The sequence below is a fragment of the Bufo gargarizans genome, chromosome 6 (assembly GCF_014858855.1).
Source record: "Bufo gargarizans isolate SCDJY-AF-19 chromosome 6, ASM1485885v1, whole genome shotgun sequence".
Taxonomy (NCBI): Eukaryota; Metazoa; Chordata; class Amphibia; order Anura; family Bufonidae; genus Bufo; species Bufo gargarizans.
The window spans coordinates 150,101,412-150,121,607 of record NC_058085.1 but is presented as its reverse complement, the minus strand read 5'-3'; positions in this window follow the sequence as shown (position 1 = coordinate 150,121,607).

Sequence of the window (20,196 nt, the reverse complement as noted above, 5' to 3'; positions counted from 1 at the left end):
CTGCCGCCGCCTCGGCCTCTTCCTCTGGAGGAGCGTTGGCACCTGCCGCCCAGCAAACAGGGGATGTACCACCAACACCACCACCTGCGTCACCAAGCATCTCAACCATGTCACACGGCAGCGTTCAGCTCTCCATCTCACAAACATTTGAGAGAAAGCGTAAATTCCCACCTAGCCACCCTCGATCCCTGGCCCTGAATGCCAGCATTTCTAAACTACTGGCCTATGAAATGCTGTCATTTAGGCTGGTGGACACAGACAGCTTCAAACAGCTCATGTCGCTTGCTGTCCCACAGTATGTTGTTCCCAGCCGGCACTACTTCTTCAAGAGAGCCGTGCCTTCCCTGCACAACCAAGTATCCAATAAAATCAAGTGTGCACTGCGCAACACCATCTGTGGCAAGGTCCACCTAACCACAGATACGTGGACCAGTAAGCACGGCCAGGGACGCTATATCTCCCTAACTGCACACTGGGTAAATGTAGTGGCGGCTGGGCCCCAGGCGGAGATCTGTTTGGCGCACGTCCTTCCGCCGCCAAGGATCGCAGGGCAACATTCTTTGCCTCCTGTTGCCACCTCCTCCTACTCAGCTTCCTTCTCCTCTTCTTCCATCTGCTCATCCAGTCAGCCACACACCTTCACCATCAACTTCAGCACAGCCCGGGGTAAACGTTAGCAGGCCATTCTCAAACTCACATGTTTGGGGGACAGGCCCCACACCACACAGGAGTTGTGGCGGGGTATAGAACAACAGACCGACGAGTAGTTGCTGCCGGTGAGCCTCAAGCCCGGCCTGGTGGTGTGCGATAATGGGTGAAATCTCGTTGCAGCTCTGGGAATAGCCGGTTTGACGCACATCCCTTGCCTGGCGCATGTGCTGAATTTGGTGGTGCAGAAGTTCATTCACAACTACCCCGAAATGTCAGAGCTGCTGCATAAAGTGCGGGCCGTCTGTTAGCGCTTCCGGCGTTCACATCCTGCCGCTGCTCGCCTGTCTGCGCTACAGCGTAACTTCGGCCTTCCCGCTCACCGCCTCATATGCGACGTGCCCACCAGGTGGAACTCCACCTTGCACATGCTGGACAGACTGTGCGAGCAGCAGCAGGCCATAGTGGAGTTTCAGCTGCAGCACGCACGGGTCAGTCGCACTGCGGAACAGCACCACTTCACCACCAATGACTGGGCCTCCATGCGAGACCTGTGTGCCCTGTCGCGCTGTTTCGAGTACTCCACCAACATGGCCAGTGGCGATGACGCCGTTATCAGCATTACAATACCACTTCTATGTCTCCTTGAGAAAACACTTAGGGAGATGATGGAAGAGGAGGTGGCCAAGGAGGAAGAGGGGTCATATTTAGCACTTTCAGGCCAGTCTCTTCGAAGTGACTCAGAGGGAGGTTTTTTGCAACAGCAGAAGCCAGGTACAAATGTGGCCAGCCAGGGCCCACTACTGGAGGACGAGGAGGACGAGGATGAGGAGGAGGTGGAGGAGGATGAGGATGAAGCATGGTCACAGCGGGGTGGCACCCAACGCAGCTCGGGCCCATCACTGGTGCGTGGCTGGGGGGAAAGGCAGAACGATGACGATACGCCTCCCACAGAGGACAGCTTGTCCTTACCCCTGGGCAGCCTGGCACACATGAGCGACTACATGCTGCAGTGCCTGCGCAATGACAGCAGAGTTGCCCACATTTTAACGTGTGAGGACTACTGGGTTGCCACCCTGCTGGATCCATGGTACAAAGACAATGTGCCCACCTTACTTCCTGCACTGGAGCGTGATAGGAAGATGCGCGAGTACAAGCGCACGTTGGTAGACGTGCTACTGAGAGCATCCCAAATGTCACAGGGGAACAAGTGGAAGCCCAAGGCCAAGGCAGAGGAGGAGCAAGAGGTCGCCAAGGCAGCTGTGTCACAGCCAGCTCCTCTGAGGGCAGGGTTAGCATGGCAGAGATGTGGAAAAGTTTTGTCAACACGCCACAGCTAACTGCACCACCACCTGATACGGAACGTGTTAGCAGGAGGTAACATTTCACTAACATGGTGGAACAGTACGTGTGCACGTACTGACTGATGGTTCGGCCCCATTCAACTTCTGAGTCTCTAAATTGTCCACATGGCCAGAGCTAGCCTTTTATGCCTTGGAGGTGCTGGCCTGCCCGGCGGCCAGCGTTTTGTCTGAACGTGTATTCAGCACGGCAGGAGGCGTCATTACAGACAAACGCAGCCGTCCGTCTACAGCCAATGTGGACAAGCTGACGTTCATAAAAATGAACCAGGCATGGATCCCACAGGAGCTGTCCATCCCTTGTGCAGATTAGACATTAACTACCTCCCCTTAACCATATATTATTGTACTCCAGGGCACTTCCTCATTCAATCCTAGAATTGTCTAGCAGTGCAAAAATGTAAACAAAAAAAGTCCTTGCCCTGCACAATGCAGCGCAGGGCAAGGGGGAGCATCGGAGCATAAAATGCTCCGATGCCCATGTCAGAGGGGGTTCAGCTCTTTAAGCGCAGAAGCTTATCATATGAAAGGATGCTTTGCAGAGATAAACCAAAGGGTTAAAGCTTTTATACAGATTAAACAAAGAACTTCACTCCATAGTGGAATGTAGCCAAGGCATCCCAGAGTTGTGTTACTACACTTCTCTACCCCGCTACTATTTCCTAAGAACCTTTACATTTGTCATCTGATATGATTTTGCTCATGTCTTCACAACTGTGCATTTAAAACTATGTTAAATGTACATTTGTTTGTAATTTTCTATGTTCAGCAGCAGTTGGCAGCAATGGATTGGTAAGAAACTAGTTACAGTTTAGTACATCTAGGGTGGAATGGTTCATCCCAGCTTAGCTCTCTGTGGAGGTGTGGACTGTTCCCACATCCTGCACTTGGGAGGGAAGGAAGTTAGAGGCAGTGTGCCAGCCACTCTGGTTGGGGAAGGCTGTGTGATAGCCTTCAGGAGTCCCCCTGTATAGGGAAGAAATCCAGGATCTTGTCTCAGCTGAGACATTGGTCACATCCCCAGCCTGAGCCCTACAGTCGGAGCTGGATGACAAGACAGCAGACAATCTCCAGAGTTCCAGGACAAAAGCATTCCCTTAGAGCCTATTTGTGGGTAAAGTCCAGAGACCTAGGAGAAGCCATATTCCTCCTCAGCTAGTCAGTCCCCACATAGCAGAAGGTAAAAAGAAGTGCAAAAGTTAAATTCCTGCCACCGTTACAGAGCTACTAAGCTAGCTCCAGAGTTATAGTGCAGAAGATTTATTCCTGCCAACCATTGCCAAAACCTGCTGGGACCAAAGACTGAAGCTGTATTCTGCTTGGATGAAAGTTATCTTCAGTAAAGACAAGTTTAATTTTCACCTAAATGTCTGGACATCAATTTCTGCTGCAAAATTCCTGTATTACTCCTACTATCACTACACTTAATTTATTGCAGGTGAGCCAGGAGTCCAGCCGTACCCATGTAGGAGACACCGTTGACGCCATTATCATCACCATACAGAGACATTATAGGCAATCACACCACTCTGGCATTCCTAACCTGGGACGTAAGTTATAACACCTTGAAAGGGCCCTTTGATAGTACCATGTGCACACTGCAATTGGCGTCACAAAAAAAATAATATATATACAAATTATTTGCCTACCCTGTTCCTGGTCACTGCACATGCACAGTATAAGGTCACTGTGTACCTCTTTGTAAAGCGAGGTTTTTAATTGTTTGTTCCCCTTTAAATTCATTAAGCTGTTTACTGATGTGTGTTCCTGGCTACATTTCTGCAGTATGAGGTAACTGTATATGTGTACTAACCTTTCGGTGGGGCTAGGAGGGGCCAGGAGAGTATCAAGACTAGTGCTTTCTGCACCTATCTTAATATCCCCTGCGCTGCCGGAGGATGCACCTAATTTAAGAAAAGGCATAACCTAACCAGAAATCTATGACAGCTCAGAGCTGCCGTAGATTTCGGTCTTCATTTACTCCAGAAAACGTACGTAAATGAATATAAATTTGTTGCTGTGTCTGACCACTCCCCATTTTTTAGAAAAGTGGTGGGGACAATGAAAAAAGGGGATATGAACAATTTTTTTAAAAAGTTTCACCTACAACTTTTTAACGCCACTTTTCAGGTGCAAAGGGAATGATACTGCCCTTTAGTTTTGGAACAGGGCTGTCTTGCTACCATCACCTCTCTTTGTATTATATGGACAGAGGCCGAGTGCCAAGTTGGGCACTGGTCCATGATGCCCGCCCATTTGTCCGCACAACTCTCTGTGATTGTTACTTTACTTTATCTTTGTATATCTTTCCACATATCTTTCATCATAGTTCAGTAAACTTTTTATGCACCTAAGGCCTCATGCACAAAACCGTATGTATATCGCGGTCTGCAAAAAACGGATCCGCAAAAAATACGTATCATGTCCGTGTGCATTCCATATTTTGCAGAAAGGAACAGCTGGCCCCTAATAGAACAGTACTATCCTGGTCCGTAATGTGGACAATAATAGGATATGTTCTATTTTTTTGCGGAACGGAAATGTGTACATATCGAAACGGAATGCACACAGAGTACCTTCGGGAATGAATGGTTCCATAAACGGTCCGCAAAAAAAAAAACAGAATGGACACTGAAAGAAAATACATTCATGTTCCTCAACTCACGATAAAACACTCTTGTTCATCTGTTATCATTCCAGACCCTGAAGGCCAATTCCCAGATCTGAAATTAATCAGAATCTCAAGACAACCTTCACAAAATATGCAGACAAAGCCCTTTGTACAAGCAATTCCATACAAGTCTTCAGTTCATAATGGTTATAACAGAAACAAAATTGAGGCCAAATGATCAAAAACTACATCACTTTACAAGCACATGGGCAGTTCCTGTGCTAAATGGTTCTAATCATGGGGGGGAAGTAATTGTCATGAACATGGATATTTTTATATAGGGATCGTAGTCATTATTCTGGAACAAGAACTCTTAAAGGAAATGTGCCATCAGAAAATGACCTACTGTTTAAATCACATTTTATAATATTATTTGTAATTTTCCATGTCAATATCTACATTTAAATAAAAACCATAAAATCCAGCAGTTTTCTCACTGGCCTCTAAGCCACTGCAGTTACCTGCTTATCTATACACAGAGGTGATATAATTGCAGGCAATATCTGAATGACAAATAAGATAGGATCCACCATTCACAATAGGTGATTGTCAGAGCTTATCTAATCTTCCCTTGTATAATGACCTCTGCACAGGTCACAGAGCATGTCTAGAAAACTCCCAAAGAAGTCACTGATGTCCTTTCCTGACCATTGTGTCTATTGACTATGGGGCTGCTGTAAAGCAATTTTCTTAATGCTTTGTAAATGCTGTTAAGAACAGGTCAAGCAAAATGGCCGCCCACATAATCATTTTCAGAAAAAAAGAAGAAATACAATTTTTTAATCATATAAATCAGAAAATAAAGAACTTACAAAAAATATGTCTTGCTACCTTGTTTTAACTGTCAGAAAAAAATGGTGATACATTTCCTTTATGTGGATGCATTTTCTAATACAATCACGTCCTGGGGTAGGCTACTTACTAGTTTTATAATTCTCTATACAGAGCCCTCCTTTTTTAAAGGGATTGTCTGGGTTCAGAGCTGAATCCAGACATATCCCCTTCTCTCCCCCCCCCCCCCCCCCCTGTGACATGAGCATCGGAGCATTTCATGCTCTGATGCTCTCTTTTGCCCTGCTCTGTATCATGCAGGGCAAGGGCTTTTTTGTTTACATTTGTCACTGCCAGGTGAAGGCTTCCTCATAGCAGTGTCCCCGGCACCGGCACTAATAGGCAGTTTTAGAGCTGCCGTAGCCATTTTACAGCCTAGGACAGTGCTAAAGCACACCTATTAGTGCCGGCGACGTCACTGGGCTCACTGCTAGGCAAAAGCCTCTGCCTAGCATTCCATGCTGAGAACTGGTACATCGCCGGATCTGCAGAAAAAGCTCTTGCCCTGTGCGATTCAGCTGAGTGGTGGAAGAAGGGGATACGTCCGAGTTCAGCACTGAACCTTTAAGTGTAGTTAGGCACTAAGTGCTAAGTGTCTACAGTAATTCATTATTAATTGTGGTCTTATTTGGTGCTTTAACAAATGAAGTATCATTCAATTTGTAATTAAAGGGGCTTTATATTGATGATCTCTCCTCAGGATAGGCCATCGATATCTGATCTGCCAGGTCTGACACCCGGCACACCTGCCAATCAGCTGTTTGAAGAGAATGCGATGCTCCATGTGAGCGCTACTTCCTCTTCATTACACTACACATCATCTCAGAAGCAAGTGTAATTACAAGTACTTGCGCCATTTACTTGAATGGAGCAAGTTCTTATAATTACACTATGACGACGCAGCCTAGAGTAATGAAGAGGAAGCAGCGCTGACATGGAGCTCCGCCTTCTCTTCAACCAACTGATCAGCGGGGGTGCTGGGTGGACTCCTGAGGATAGGTCATTTATATGAAACCCATGCACGACCCCTTTAAATAATATTCAAGTAACAAATATTACCATGACCTTGAGATAAATGTAATATACACGGTAGTAGAAATGAGTAAGAGTTATGTCAAAATAAATCTGTGTATCTACATCCAATCCATAAAATCTGATTTATTATACTCATCTTCTCATGGCAAGTGTCTGTGGGTTTGTAATGAATTATAGATGCACATCATAACTCCTGGATATATAATCATATTATAATTACCATGGCTGATTAACAAGGTTGACTCGCTATATACCGTAACTTCCCCCAAAAATGCTAAAATTTTACCTTTTAAAACATCAATTATTTCATTTAGATTTGACATTTGCTTATTTACATTTCTGGCACATGAGAAAGTTGGATAATGTATCAGGAATACATAAAGTTCTTTCAAGGTCCCCAAATTGGAAAATCACTTAGATTTTATATATGAAATAGTGGTATCAAACTAATAGAAAGTTATGGGGAAAAAATTGTACGGGGAAAATGGAGGTGACCTCAAGGGAATCTGTCCCCAGTTTATGTTATCCTCTAGTGTCAACCAAAATCTACGCATTTTGAACCAGACAGTTCTTACTTATGACTTACGAGAATCGATTCAGTCTCCTCCTTCAAATGGGGGAGGGAGTCAGGTGTAAACCTTAATCAATTAAGCTACTCTGGGTTTTACCTGTAAAGCTAGACTACTTACAAACATACACAAAGTGCAAAATAGCATCAAACAAGACATAATTGTGTACATAAATAGGGCAAAGGCCATGAGTATATATTAAGAGGGGAATAGGTGCCTAAACCCCAAATATACACAATCTGGAGGCAAGCACAAACAACCCTCAAAAACCGCATGGTCTGAACATTCCCATACACTTGACAATAGCTATATAAGCCCACTATAGTCTGTGTAATGAAATAAAAACAACAAATAACCCATAACATATGTAGAATGACAAACATATGTAAAATGGCATGTTCAGTGATAAAATGTCTCGCTGCATTGGAGATATTTACATATGATGTACTGGTAATATAGTTTGAGTGTTCCAGAACTCTGGATTTTAGTTTCCTTGCTACACTGCCTACATAAAGCAAATCGCACTGCGTGCATTTGATAATGTAAATGACTCCTGCGGTGTTACAGTTTATATAGGACTTAATAGTAAAATTAATAGTATGATCTGAGTCATGAAATATCTTAGTAGGTGCTGCAAAATTACATGTCCTGCAAGGATGACTATCACATTGTGTGAATCCAGAATATTTTAACCACGTGCTATGTTTATTTCTTCTGGGCACAGAGAGGAATATAGAGTGAGATAATGAGGCCACTAGAGTGGGAGAACGTTTCAAAACCACCCTGTATCCATCTCTATGTAAATTATAAAAAATGTCATCCTCATGAACAGCCTGCTGAATTTGCCCAAATTGTCTGCTATATGTGAGCACCAGAGTAGGCAATATCTTAAATCAAAAAATTTTGTAGGTCCCTGCGATTTTTGTTTTTTTTTTGCTATTTTTTCTGCTCTTGAGATCATCCATTGAGGATAACCTCTAGCTGACAGCCTTGTAGTAATTTTTTAGCATTCACTAATAAACTAATCATCCTCGCTACAATTTCTTCTAGCTCAGACAAATTCCCCCACGGGGATGGCCTTTATATTATGAATAGGATGGTGACTATTGACCCTAAGAATGATATTGCCCGCAGTCGATTTGCGATATGTTTGTGATCGTACATTTTAATTTGCAACATCGGTCAGGGTCAAATCCAAGAAATAAATCGTAGTAACTGTCTTTTAAAGAACAGATATCACTGGTGAGTTTGATGGAATTGCAGTTTCAATCAGGTGATAGAGCTGCAGAGTTTGTGGTTCAGGATTTTAAAACCGAGAACCCGTAGTTCTATCCCCTGAAGTCACGTTCATCAGGAATGGACGTATTTCAGGAGGTCATTGAGAAGGAGCTTCTTTCTATACATAACCAAAATACAGCAGACCATAATTTTCATAATTTAACTAAATCACAAAAAGATGCACTTGAAGAGCTGAAAAATAGGGAGGATATAATAAATAAAATGGCGGATAAGGGGGGCATTCATGGTGTTAGATAAACAAACTTATCAATAACAGATGATGGATATAGTTATGGACACCACCACGTATCAAAAATTGGATCAAAACCCTATTGAGATATACCAAAAACAATACTTAGAACTTTTGTGTAAAGGCAGAGATCAGGGTTTTTTCAATCACAAACAATATACCGTACTTATTTGAACGTGGAATCACCCATTACACCCACCACTGCGCCCTATAGTATCCAGCATAGGTTCCCTGACTGAGAAACTTGGAGAATGGCTTGGTGCAATTCTACAGCCATTGGTTAAACGTGTTCACAGGTATATCAAAGACATGGGTGACATACTCAGAGGTTTATATGACAAAATATGGTCATCAAAGTTTACCTGGCTTACTACCGATGTAGTATTTCTGTATCCATCCATTCACCATCAAGTAGCATTGCTTGCTTTGGAGTTCCATTTGCACAAGTACAGTCCTCACAATTCGGAGTTTATTAGTTACGTGTTGGAGGTCACTGATTTCCTCTTGACACATAACTACTTCTCCTTTGATGACATGTACGTTTTACAAATATAAGGAGTTTCGATGAGGGCTAAATTTGCCATCACTTGCAAATGTATGCATGTCGTATTGGGAGGAGCGATATATATATATATATATATATATACTGATGATAATCCGTTTATGGCAGCGATAGAGTGGTATGGCAGGTACATCAATGATTTTCTCATTATTTGAAGCGATGTACTTGCCATACCCTTGTTTTTAAGGTATCTCAACGATAATCCTTACAATTTGAAGTTTGTCTGCTCATATAATGCTACTACGATTCATTTCTTGGATTTGACCCTGACCGATGTTAAAATTAAAATGTATGATCACAAACATATTGCAAATCGACTGCGGGGAATACCATTCTTAGGGCCAATAGTCACCATTCTATGCATACTATAAAGGCCATCCCCGTGGGGGAATTTGTCCGACCTAGAAGAAATTGTAGTGAGAATGATTCGTTTATTAGTGAATGCCAAAAAATTACTACAAGGCTGTCAGCTGGAGGTTATCCTCAATGGATGATCTCAAGAGCAGAAAAAAAAGCACAAAACAAAAATCGCAGGGACCTACTTTTCAGATACATTACAAAAAATTGTGATAAAAGGAGGGATTTCAGGAAATTGCCTACTCTGTGGCTCACATATAGCAGACAATTTGGGCAAATTTAGCAGGCTGTTTCTAAATGCATATCCATTTTATATGAGGATGAAATGCTTTATAATTTACTTAGAGATGGATACAGGGTGGTTTTTAAACGTTCTCCCACTCTAGTGGCCTCATTATCTCACTCTGTAGTCCTCTCTGTGCCCAGAAGAAATAAACATAGCACATGGTTAAAATGCAGGACATGTAATTTTGCAGTACCTACTAAGATGTTTCATGACTGAGATCATACTACAGTCGTGGCCAAAAGTTTTGAGAATGACACAAATATTAGTTTTCACAAAGTTTGCTGCTAAACTGCTTTTAGATCTTTGTTTCAGTTGTTTCTGTGATGTAGTGAAATATAATTACATGCACTTCATACGTTTCAAAGGCTATTATCGACAATTACATGACATTTATGCAAAGAGTCAGTATTTGCAGTGTTGGCCCTTCTTTTTCAGGACCTCTGCAATTTGACTGGGCATGCTCCCAATCAACTTCTGGGCCAATTCCTGACTGATAGCAACCCATTCTTTCATAATCACGTCTTGGAGTTTGTCAGAATTAGTGGGTTTTTGTTTGTCCACCCGCCTCTTCAGGATTGACCACAAGTTCTCAATGGGATTAAGATCTGGGGAGTTTCCAGGCCATGGACCCAAAATGTCAACGTTTTGGTCCCCGAGCCACTTAGTTATCACTTTTGCCTTATGGCACGGTGCTCCATCGTGCTGGAAAATGCATTGTTCTTCACCAAACTGTTGTTGGATTGTTGGAAGAAGTTGCTGTTGGAGGGTGTTTTGGTCCCATTCTTTATTCATGGCTGTGTTTTTGGGCAAAATTGTGAGTGAGCCCACTCCCTTGGATGAGAAGCAACCCCACACATGAATGGTCTCAGGATGCTTTACTGTTGGCATGACACAGGACTGATGGTAGAGCTCACCTTTTCTTCTCCGGACAAGCCTTTTTCCTGATGCCCCAAACAATCGGAAAGAGGCTTCATCGGAGAATATGACTTTGCCCCAGTCCTCAGCAGTCCATTCACCATATTTTCCGCAGAAGATCAATCTGTCCCTGATGTTTTTTTTTGGAGAGAAGTGGCTTCTTTGCTGCCCTTCTTGACACCAGGCCATCTTCCAAAAGTCTTCGCCTCACTGTGCGTGCAGATGCGCTCACACCTGCCTGCTGACATTCCTGATTAAGCTCTGCACTGGTGGCACTCAGATTCCGCAGCTGAATCCTCTTTAGGAGACGATCCTGGCGCTTTCTGGACTTTCTTGGACGCCCTGAAGCCTTCTTAACAAGAATTGAACCTCTTTCCTTGAAGTTCTTGATGATCCTATAAATTGTTGATTGAGGTGCAATCTTAGTAGTCACAATATCCTTGCCTGTGAAGCCATTTTATGCAACGCAATGAAGGCTGTATGCGTTTCTTTGCAGGTCACCATGGTTAACAATGGAAGAACAATGATTTCATGCATCACCCTCCTTTTAACAGGTCAAGTCTGCCATTTTAACCCAATCAGCCTGACATAATGATCTCCAGCCTTGTGCTCGTCAACATTCTCACCTGAGTTAACAAGACGATTACTGAAATGATCTCAGCAGGTCCTTTAATGACAGCAATGAAATGCAGTGGAAAGTTTTTTTGGGATTAAGTTAATTTTCATGGCAAAGAAGGACTATGCAATTCATCGGATCACTCTTCATAACATTCTGGAGTATATGCAAATTGCTATTATAAAAACCTAAGCAGCAACTTTTCCAATTTCCAATATTTATGTAATTCTCAAAACTTTTAACCATGGCTGTATTATTTTCCTATTAAATCCTATATAAACTGTAACACCGCAGGAGTCATTTACATCATAAAATGCACACAGTGCAATTTACTTTATGTGGGCAGTACAGCAAGGAAACAGAAAAACAGAATGCAGTGAGACATTTTATTACTGAACATAATAGAAGTCTGCAGACCTTTTGTGCTTTTGCCGTTGAATGAGTTATCTCCCCTTTCAGGGGAGGTAACCTCAAAAGACTAATATTTAAGAGAGAAGCTTTCTGGATTTTTAGATTAAAAACTAGATTTCCAGCTGGTCTAAATTTAAGAAAAGTGTTGATGCATAGCTCATATTTGCATTAATGATTTATAACTCATTTTCTGTTTGCCGTTTTACATATGTTTGTCATTCTACATATGTTATGGGTTATTTTTTGTTTTTATTTCACAGACTAAAGTGGGCTTATACAGCTATTGTCAAGTGTATGGGAATGTTCAGACCGTGCGGTTTTTGAGGGTTGTTTGTTCTTGCCTCCAGATGGTTTATATTTAGGGTTTAGGCACCAATTCGCCTCTTAATGTATACCCACAGTCACAAGGATTCCAGCCCTGGTCTGTGTGTACTGATGCAGGGAAGGAAAGCTAAGTTTACCTCTAAGGCCGAATGCACACGGCCATTGTTCACGGCCGTGAGCGGTCTGTGGAACCGCGGCCTGGATTCCTCCTGAGAGCAGGAGCGCACGGCGTCATAGCAACCAATGAACAATGGCCGTGTGCATTCGGCCTAAGGCATATGATGTTTCGACCATTGATGTGATCTGATCCTGTTACACTTTTACCTTATGTTTTGTATGTTTGATTATATGTGACCCTGTGATGTGAGGTTGTTTCTGAATGTTAGGTGACAGGCCAGCCAGAAACACATTACTAAAGGGCTGCACCGCAGGGGTCACTGTTGTTTGTATCTTACACATTTGTCCCTTGATGAGTTGGATTGTCACCAACGAAACACGTTGGGAAATTAATAGTAACAGGGTCTCTCACCATAGCTTGACGAAACTGGGCAGTTTTCATTGCGACGCAGGGACAAGGAGGGGCTTTTTAGGTAACGAGTCTTAGTGGGTTGATTTTGGGTGTGTATTGCTCTCTAACTGTAGGGATCCAATATATTGTAGGGTCAGGTAGTTGTAAGAGACCCAGTATTAGCCACCCTCACACCCTTATCTCAATTGGCGCAGCAATTCATGCAGTTTGTATCACACATTTTTAGAGAATTTTTGTGAATAACTAATAAAAGTTGTATATTAACCCCTTACGGACACATGGCGTACCGGTACGGCATGTTTCCCGAGGCCTTAAGAACACATGACGTACCGGTATTGGTGGGAATTGTAGTTTTACAACATCTAGAGGGATGCAGTTTGAGGATGCCTGCTTAGTGTCTCAAAAGTCTGAGAGCCATACATATTGGGCATTGCCGCGTCCGTAAAAATCTTCTATATAAAAATAACATTTAACTCAACTTCCCCAGATGAACAGCGTAAAAAAAAAGTGTAAAAAAAAAAGCTATTTTTTGTCACCTAACATCACAAAAAGTGTAATAGCGAGCGATCAAAATGTCATATGCACACCCAATTAGTGCCAATAAAACCGCCATCTTGTCCCGCAAAAAATGAGCCCCTACATTAGATAGTCGCCCAACAAAAAAAAAAAAACGGTAGCTCCCAGGCTATGGAGATACTAAAATAATTTTTGGGGGTTCCTAAAATGATAATATAGTGTAAAATCTAAATACATTTTAAAATGTAGGCATATTAGGTATCACCGCGTCCATAAGAATCTGCCCTATAAAAATATCATTTGACTAAACCCCTCAGATGAACAGCGTTAAAAATATTAAATAAAAACGGTGCCAAAACACAAATTTTTGGGCAAAATTTCCATTTGAATCCCTTTTTTCAGGTAATAAAGCAAGGGTTAACAGCCAAACAAAACTAAATATTTATTGCCCTGATTCTGTAGTTTGCAGAAACACCCCATATGTGGTCGTAAATGGCTATATAGCCACATGGCAGGGCATAGAACGAAGGGAACTCCATATGGTTTCTGGACGGCAGATTTTGATGGACTGGTTTATTTACACCATGTCCCATTAGAAGCCCCCCCTGATGTAGCCTAGACTAGAAACTCCAAAATAGTGACCCCATCTAAGAAACAACACCCCCCAAGGTATTCAAAAGTTACTTTACAAACTTTATTAACCCTTTAGGTGTTCCACAAAACTAAATAGCAAATGTAGAAACAATTTTAGAATTTTCATTTTTTGTTACCTTGCCTCAAAAAAGTGTAATATAGAGCAACCAAAAAATCATATTTACCCTAAAATAGTCCCAAAACAACAACCACCTTATCCCGTAGTTTCCTAGATGGGGTCACTTTTATGGAGTTTCTACTCTAGGGGTGCAGCAGGGGGCTTGAAAGGGTACATGGTGTAAATAAACCAGTCCAGCAAAATTTGCCTTCCAAAAACCATATGGCATTCCCCTTCTTCCATGTCCTGCCGTTTAGCCAAATAGTTTATTACCACATATGGGGTGTTTCTGCAAACTACAGAATCAGGGCAACCCATATTGAGTTTTGTTTGGCTGTTAACCCATTTTTTCCAGTAATAAAGTAAGGGTTAAAATGGAAAATTTTCCAAAACGTGTTCAATGTGCTGCCCATTGTGTTGGATTGTCAATGCAACCCTCTTCTCCCACTATTCACACACTGATAGCAACACCGCAGGAGAAATGCTAGCACAGGCTTCCAGTATCCGTAGTTTCAGCATATTCTGTGAAGATACGAGATGTGCAGCACCTGAAACTACGGATACTGAAAAACCTGTGCTAGCATTTCTCCTGCGGTGTTGCTAACAAAAATGTATAGATTAACAGATGCCTCAGACTGATGCCATACAGTGACATCCATTCACCAAAGAGTTCCATTGTAAAAAACTAAAAACAAAAAACAGTATACGTTAACATATACTTTTTCCCCCCGGACGTTGACTTCTCAACTGCCAGTTACTGGTCTTTCCTAACTGCTAAATATTTATTTTCTTCAGCTGTTAATTTTAAAGGGCATCTGTCAGGAGATGGGGTATTTTGCCCGCCATGGACTGGTAGGACAAGTGGAAATTTTATTGACACTAAATATAAATAAATAATTACCTAGACCCTCCCACCTCCAATAAAATTGAGTAAGGGTATACTAATACCAATACCTAAGGGGGGGGGGGTATTTGTGTGCCACTGTTAGGACTAAGGGAAAACAAATTATCGTTAGAAATTAGCAAGTAGAAACCCCCAAGGGAGCGCCCTCATGCCTGGCGGAGGATAACACTGTCCGGCCAAATGAGGAATAGCCATCTATCCTAGAATCCACTCTATAGTGTGAGATAAAGGTGGAGTGAGAACTCCAGGAAGCTGATTTACAGATGACATCCAGTGGAATTGAGCTTCTTTCTGCAAAGGATGCAGCCACCACTCGAGTACAGTGAGCCTTTACAAACTCAAGTGGCTCAGAACCCTGAGACACATAAAACTCTAATACATTGACTGATGGAGGGCTTAGAGGCTTTCCTACTCTTGTGGGTATGGGAAAAAAGGATAAGGAGATTTTCATCTTTCCTAAATACCTTGGACCGCTCCAGGTAAATCCTGAAAAATCTCGAGACATCAAGGGTATGGAGCCCTCTTTCTTCTGAGGAGGGGAGTGGAGCCAAAACTGAAAGATAAATTACCTGGTTAATGTTGCTGAATGAAGGCACCTTTGGAATAAAGGTAGGCAAGAACTTGAGCAGCACCCGGTCTTGCAGGAACATGGTGTACGGCTCAAAATGAAAAAAACTTGCAGAAGTTATAGCCAATAAAAAGTTATTTTCCAGGCAGGAAATTTGAACTCCACCTCTTTTAAAGGCTCAAAGGGGGGGGGGGATGATAAATCCCTGAGCACGACCGTTAAATCCCATACCGGGATAGGTCTTATTACTGTAGGCTTTAACCTTGAAGCTCCCTTCATGAACCTCTTGATAAGGGGTTCTTGAGAAATGGACGTGTTGAGACAAGATAGCAGACGTTTGCACTCTGAGGGTAGATGGTAACAACCCCTTGTCCAGACCATCCTGCAGGAACTGTAGGATGGTAGGCATGGAAGCATCTGTGGATGACATTTGACGACTGGAACACCAATTTGAATAAGATCTGTTAGTAGTCTCAGATCTGGACTGCTGTAGGATTCTCAAGACAGACCACGATAGCCCTTCTATTCTTGGAAGGGACTGATCAATCTCCGGGCTGTCAGGTTGAACATTTGAAGATTTGAGGAGATCTGAGTGTCCCCCGACACCAGTACTCTCTCTGGGGGAAGCCTCCAAAATTTACCACAACTTATTTGAATGAGTTGGGTAAGCCAAGCTCTTTTCGGCCAGTATGGAATGATGGCGATGACTGATGCTTGGTCCTGCCTGATTTTCATCAATACCCTCGGAATTAAGGAAATTGGAGGGAAGATATAGGCCAGCCCGAAACTCAATGGGATTGACAGTGCATCTATTGCCACCGGGTTGTACTCCCTGTAAAGGGAGAAATACCTCTCCACCTTGGTGTTGAACCTCGTTGCCATGAGATCGATCTCTGGCATGCCCCATCTGAGCGTTATCTCCTTGAAGATGTCTGGATGAACATTCTCCGGTTGGGAAACCTCGGCTCAGGCGATCTGCAATCATATTGTGGACTCCACGAATGTGGACGGCTGATAAATGGTGAGGTTCAATTCTGCCCAATCCAATATCACACCTATCTCTCTCAGGAGACTTTGTGCCTCCCTGCTTGTTGATGTACATTACAGCGGTCATGCTGTCTGACTGTACTTTCACCACTTTGCCTTGAATGCAGGGAACGAAATGAAAAAGGGATAGTTTGATCGCCCTGATTTCTAGGAGATTCGATGACAATAACTTCTCCTGAGATGACCAGGTTCATTGAACTGTCTTGTCCAGAAGATGTACTCACCAGCCTACTAGGCATGCATCTGTGGTAACTATTGTCCAAGAGGGTTTGATCATGGACTTTCCATCCTCCAGATGGGTCCACCATCTTAGGGAAGACCGGGCACAGTAAGTTGTTGTGGAGCAGCATCACACAAAATATCAATGGCCAGACCGGCCGTCTTACAAGAGGCCAAGATGTCATCCCTAGATAACCCCTGGTCCAGGTCAGACTGAACTTGGACGAACCTGGCCTTGAGAAAGCTCGCCACTTCAGAGGACGCTATTGCGTATAAATGTGTCTAAAGGCGCAACCAGCCTTGCGGTCCATCAGATCCTGAAGACTTGATCTGTCGTCCGATGGTACCATGGTCCTCTTGGATAGCTTGGAAATAGCCATATCCACTTTTGGTACTGGCCCCCAAGAGGACAATTGATCTTCTCTTAACAGGGAGACAGACTTAAATCTTTTGGTCAGTATGGGACCCTTTTCTGGTTTCTTCCACTCCGTCTTCATTAATGATAGGAGGGAATCGTCCACTTTAAAGGCCCTGGGCCCCTTAGAAGTGAAGGTAGCGGCTTCACCCTGATCAACATCCTGGTCCCCCGACCAGATGGATCTCAGCAGCCGCGGGGCCTTCTCGGGAGGGAAGAAGTAGGAAAACCCATCCTCATCTTCGGAAGAAGATACTTCTCTAGCATCCTGAGCTCCCGATACCTCCCGGGCCCGATGAGGAGAGGAAGGTCTTTGGCGTTTAGATCTAAAGGCCTGCTTCAGCTCCTCTATAGAATAGTTCACCTGGTTTATGTTGGTCTCCATGTAGTTCTTCACCCAGTCAACAACATCATGAACTGTAGGTTCTTGCTGGGGAAGAAGCTTAGCTATACAGGGCGGACATAGCAAGAATAAATAATTGTCCTTCAGGACAATTTGACAGTCGTGGCATTGAAGATGGCGTCTTTTGCCAGAACTCTTCCTGCCCGAATTCCTGATCACCGTCCCCTGTAGATGACATGGCTGCAAGAAACAAACAGAATTAACTGTTGAGTCTGGAAGGAGGAAAGGAAGTCCAAGCAAATAGGCTTTTACCCAGAAAAAAAACGAGACCTGTTACAAGCAAAACCCGAAAGGGTAATTAGCAGAGGACAGCACTAGCTGATCAATGCAAAAATGTTTGGAAGATTGGAAATTGCTTCACCAATCCAAGATAGACAGAGTAAGGATACCCATACACCTGCGCTCCAGGAGGCCGAATGACCACTGGTGCAGGATTTAAATAGCAACCTCGGCGCCCAAAAAATAGGGGGGGGGGGCTAGCGCTAAAATCTAATCATCAATAAAAATTACAGCCGGAGACATCACTCCCAAAATGGCGGTGCCCACAGGAAACACGTGGGGCCACCGATTCCTAGCTCCCAGCGCTCCAGGAGCATCTAGATAAAAGACAGCGGCGAGTGACAAGCGGGTCGAACACAGACATCCTCACCACCCCGAGACACAGTACAGGAGCGGAAGAGATTACCCTGCAGACAGCCCCAGGATTGAGGAACAGCCACCAGAGATGGCCAAGTTAACCCCAAAGGGGCAAGCGTCGCGTTCAAACCTGTTCGGAGGACAGAAAAAAACACAAGGGGACTGGTGGTGATCCCCCTCTTTTATTGGAGGTGGAAGGGTCTAGGTAATTATTTATTGTCAATAAAATTTCCACTTGTCCTACCAGTCCACGGGGGGAGAAATACCCCATCTGTGCCACTGGTTAGGACGTAAGGGGAAAACTATGTTTTAATATATGCAAATAAACTATATGGAGCAACAGGGCGTTGCTCTTACACCTAGAGGATCTGCTCTCTCTGCAAGTGCTGCTCCCTTTGCACTTTGATTGATAGGACTAGGCAGTGAAAACATCATTATGCTTGGCCTTGCCAGTCAAAGTGCAGGGGGCGTGGCAGTTGTAGAGAGATCAGAGCCTCTAGGTGTAATAGCAATGCCCCCGTTGCTCCTAGAGGCTCATTTGCATATATGAAAACTTTTCCTTTTTCTCACCAATGCAGGGACATATAAACATGGGACCAACACAGATGCCTTCAGCTGCCAAGTGCATATGCCCCAGGTCAGCCAGTTTCATAGCTACAAATCTGACAGATGTCCTTTAACAAACAATAACAGCTCTAGAGCATGTCCTCTCAGTCCCTCTCCTCAGCTGTCCTCTGACAGAAAATGAAACTAACTCCCCACCCACATGTAGCTCCTCCCATTTTGGCTCAATATGAACTACCAATCAGGTGACAGACCAAGCACCTATGTCTTCCTGTCTCCCCTGCTGGCTTCTGAAGATAAGGGCAAAAACTCACTGAAAAAAGTGGCCTAAACGGGTGAAAATGCTCCAAACCCAGACACTGTAGCGTGTCTATAACCGGGGGAACAATTCCTCCACATGCGGTCTACAGACAACGGCAATCCCCAGCAAAAAATGCATACAATGGAGATGCTGGGGCGGACCGCATGCACCACAAGAACATCTTACACAAAATGATACATTGTGCAGATGAAAAAATATACATACACAAATCACTGCAAAAAATACACCAAAATGATACGCAACTGACAATACTAGCTAATTCCTCAGGCCGATGTTAAAAGCGGAGAACTTTGCCAATATCTTCCAGTCAGGAACTGTCATGGCCATTGGTGTGCGCTGTGACACTTATGCCACGCTTGCTGTTGCCTGTGGCAATGTGTTGCTGATTCAGCATGCGGGGGCAGTGTCATGGCCTTTGTGGTGTGTGCCGTGACATGGTTGCCTTGCATGTTGTTGCCTGCGGCAATGTGTAGCTTTTTATGCTGGTGTGTGCAATTCACCTTTCAGTTGTTTCCTCCTCTGTTCGGTGCTGGAGGGGTTAACCACCTTGTTGGGGGTGGTCACTAGTAGAGATGTCGCGAACATAAAATTTTCCGTTCGCAAGCGGCGAACGCGAATTTCCACAAATGTTCGCGAATGGGCGAACCGCCATAGACTTCAATAGGCAGGCAAATTTTAAAACCCACAGGGACTCTTTCTGGCAATAATAGTGAATGAAAAGTTGTTTCAAGGGGACTAACATCTGGACTGTATCATGTCGGAGGGGGATCCATGGCAAAACTCCCATGGAAAATTACGTAGTTGACGCAGAGTTGGGTTTTAATCCATAAAGGGCATAAATCACCTAACATTCCTAAATTGTTTCGAATAACGTGCTTTAAAACATCAGGTATGATGTTGTATCGATCAGGTAGTGTAAGGGTTACGCCCGCTTCACAGTGACAGACCAAACTCCCCGTTTAACGCACCGCAAACAACCGCAAACAGTTCATTTGCACAACCGCAAACTCCCCATTTGCACAAGGTTGGATACCAAGCTAGTCATGTCCCGTTCCTTGTCTAGACTCCTCACGGATGTCGTTGAAGGTCTCTTCCTCCACCCAGCCACGTACAACACCAAGGGTCCCCGAAAGGTGACAACAAGCCCCCTGGGACGCCTGCTGTGGTTGGTCTTCCATCTCCTCAAAGCCACTTTCCTCCTTTGACTC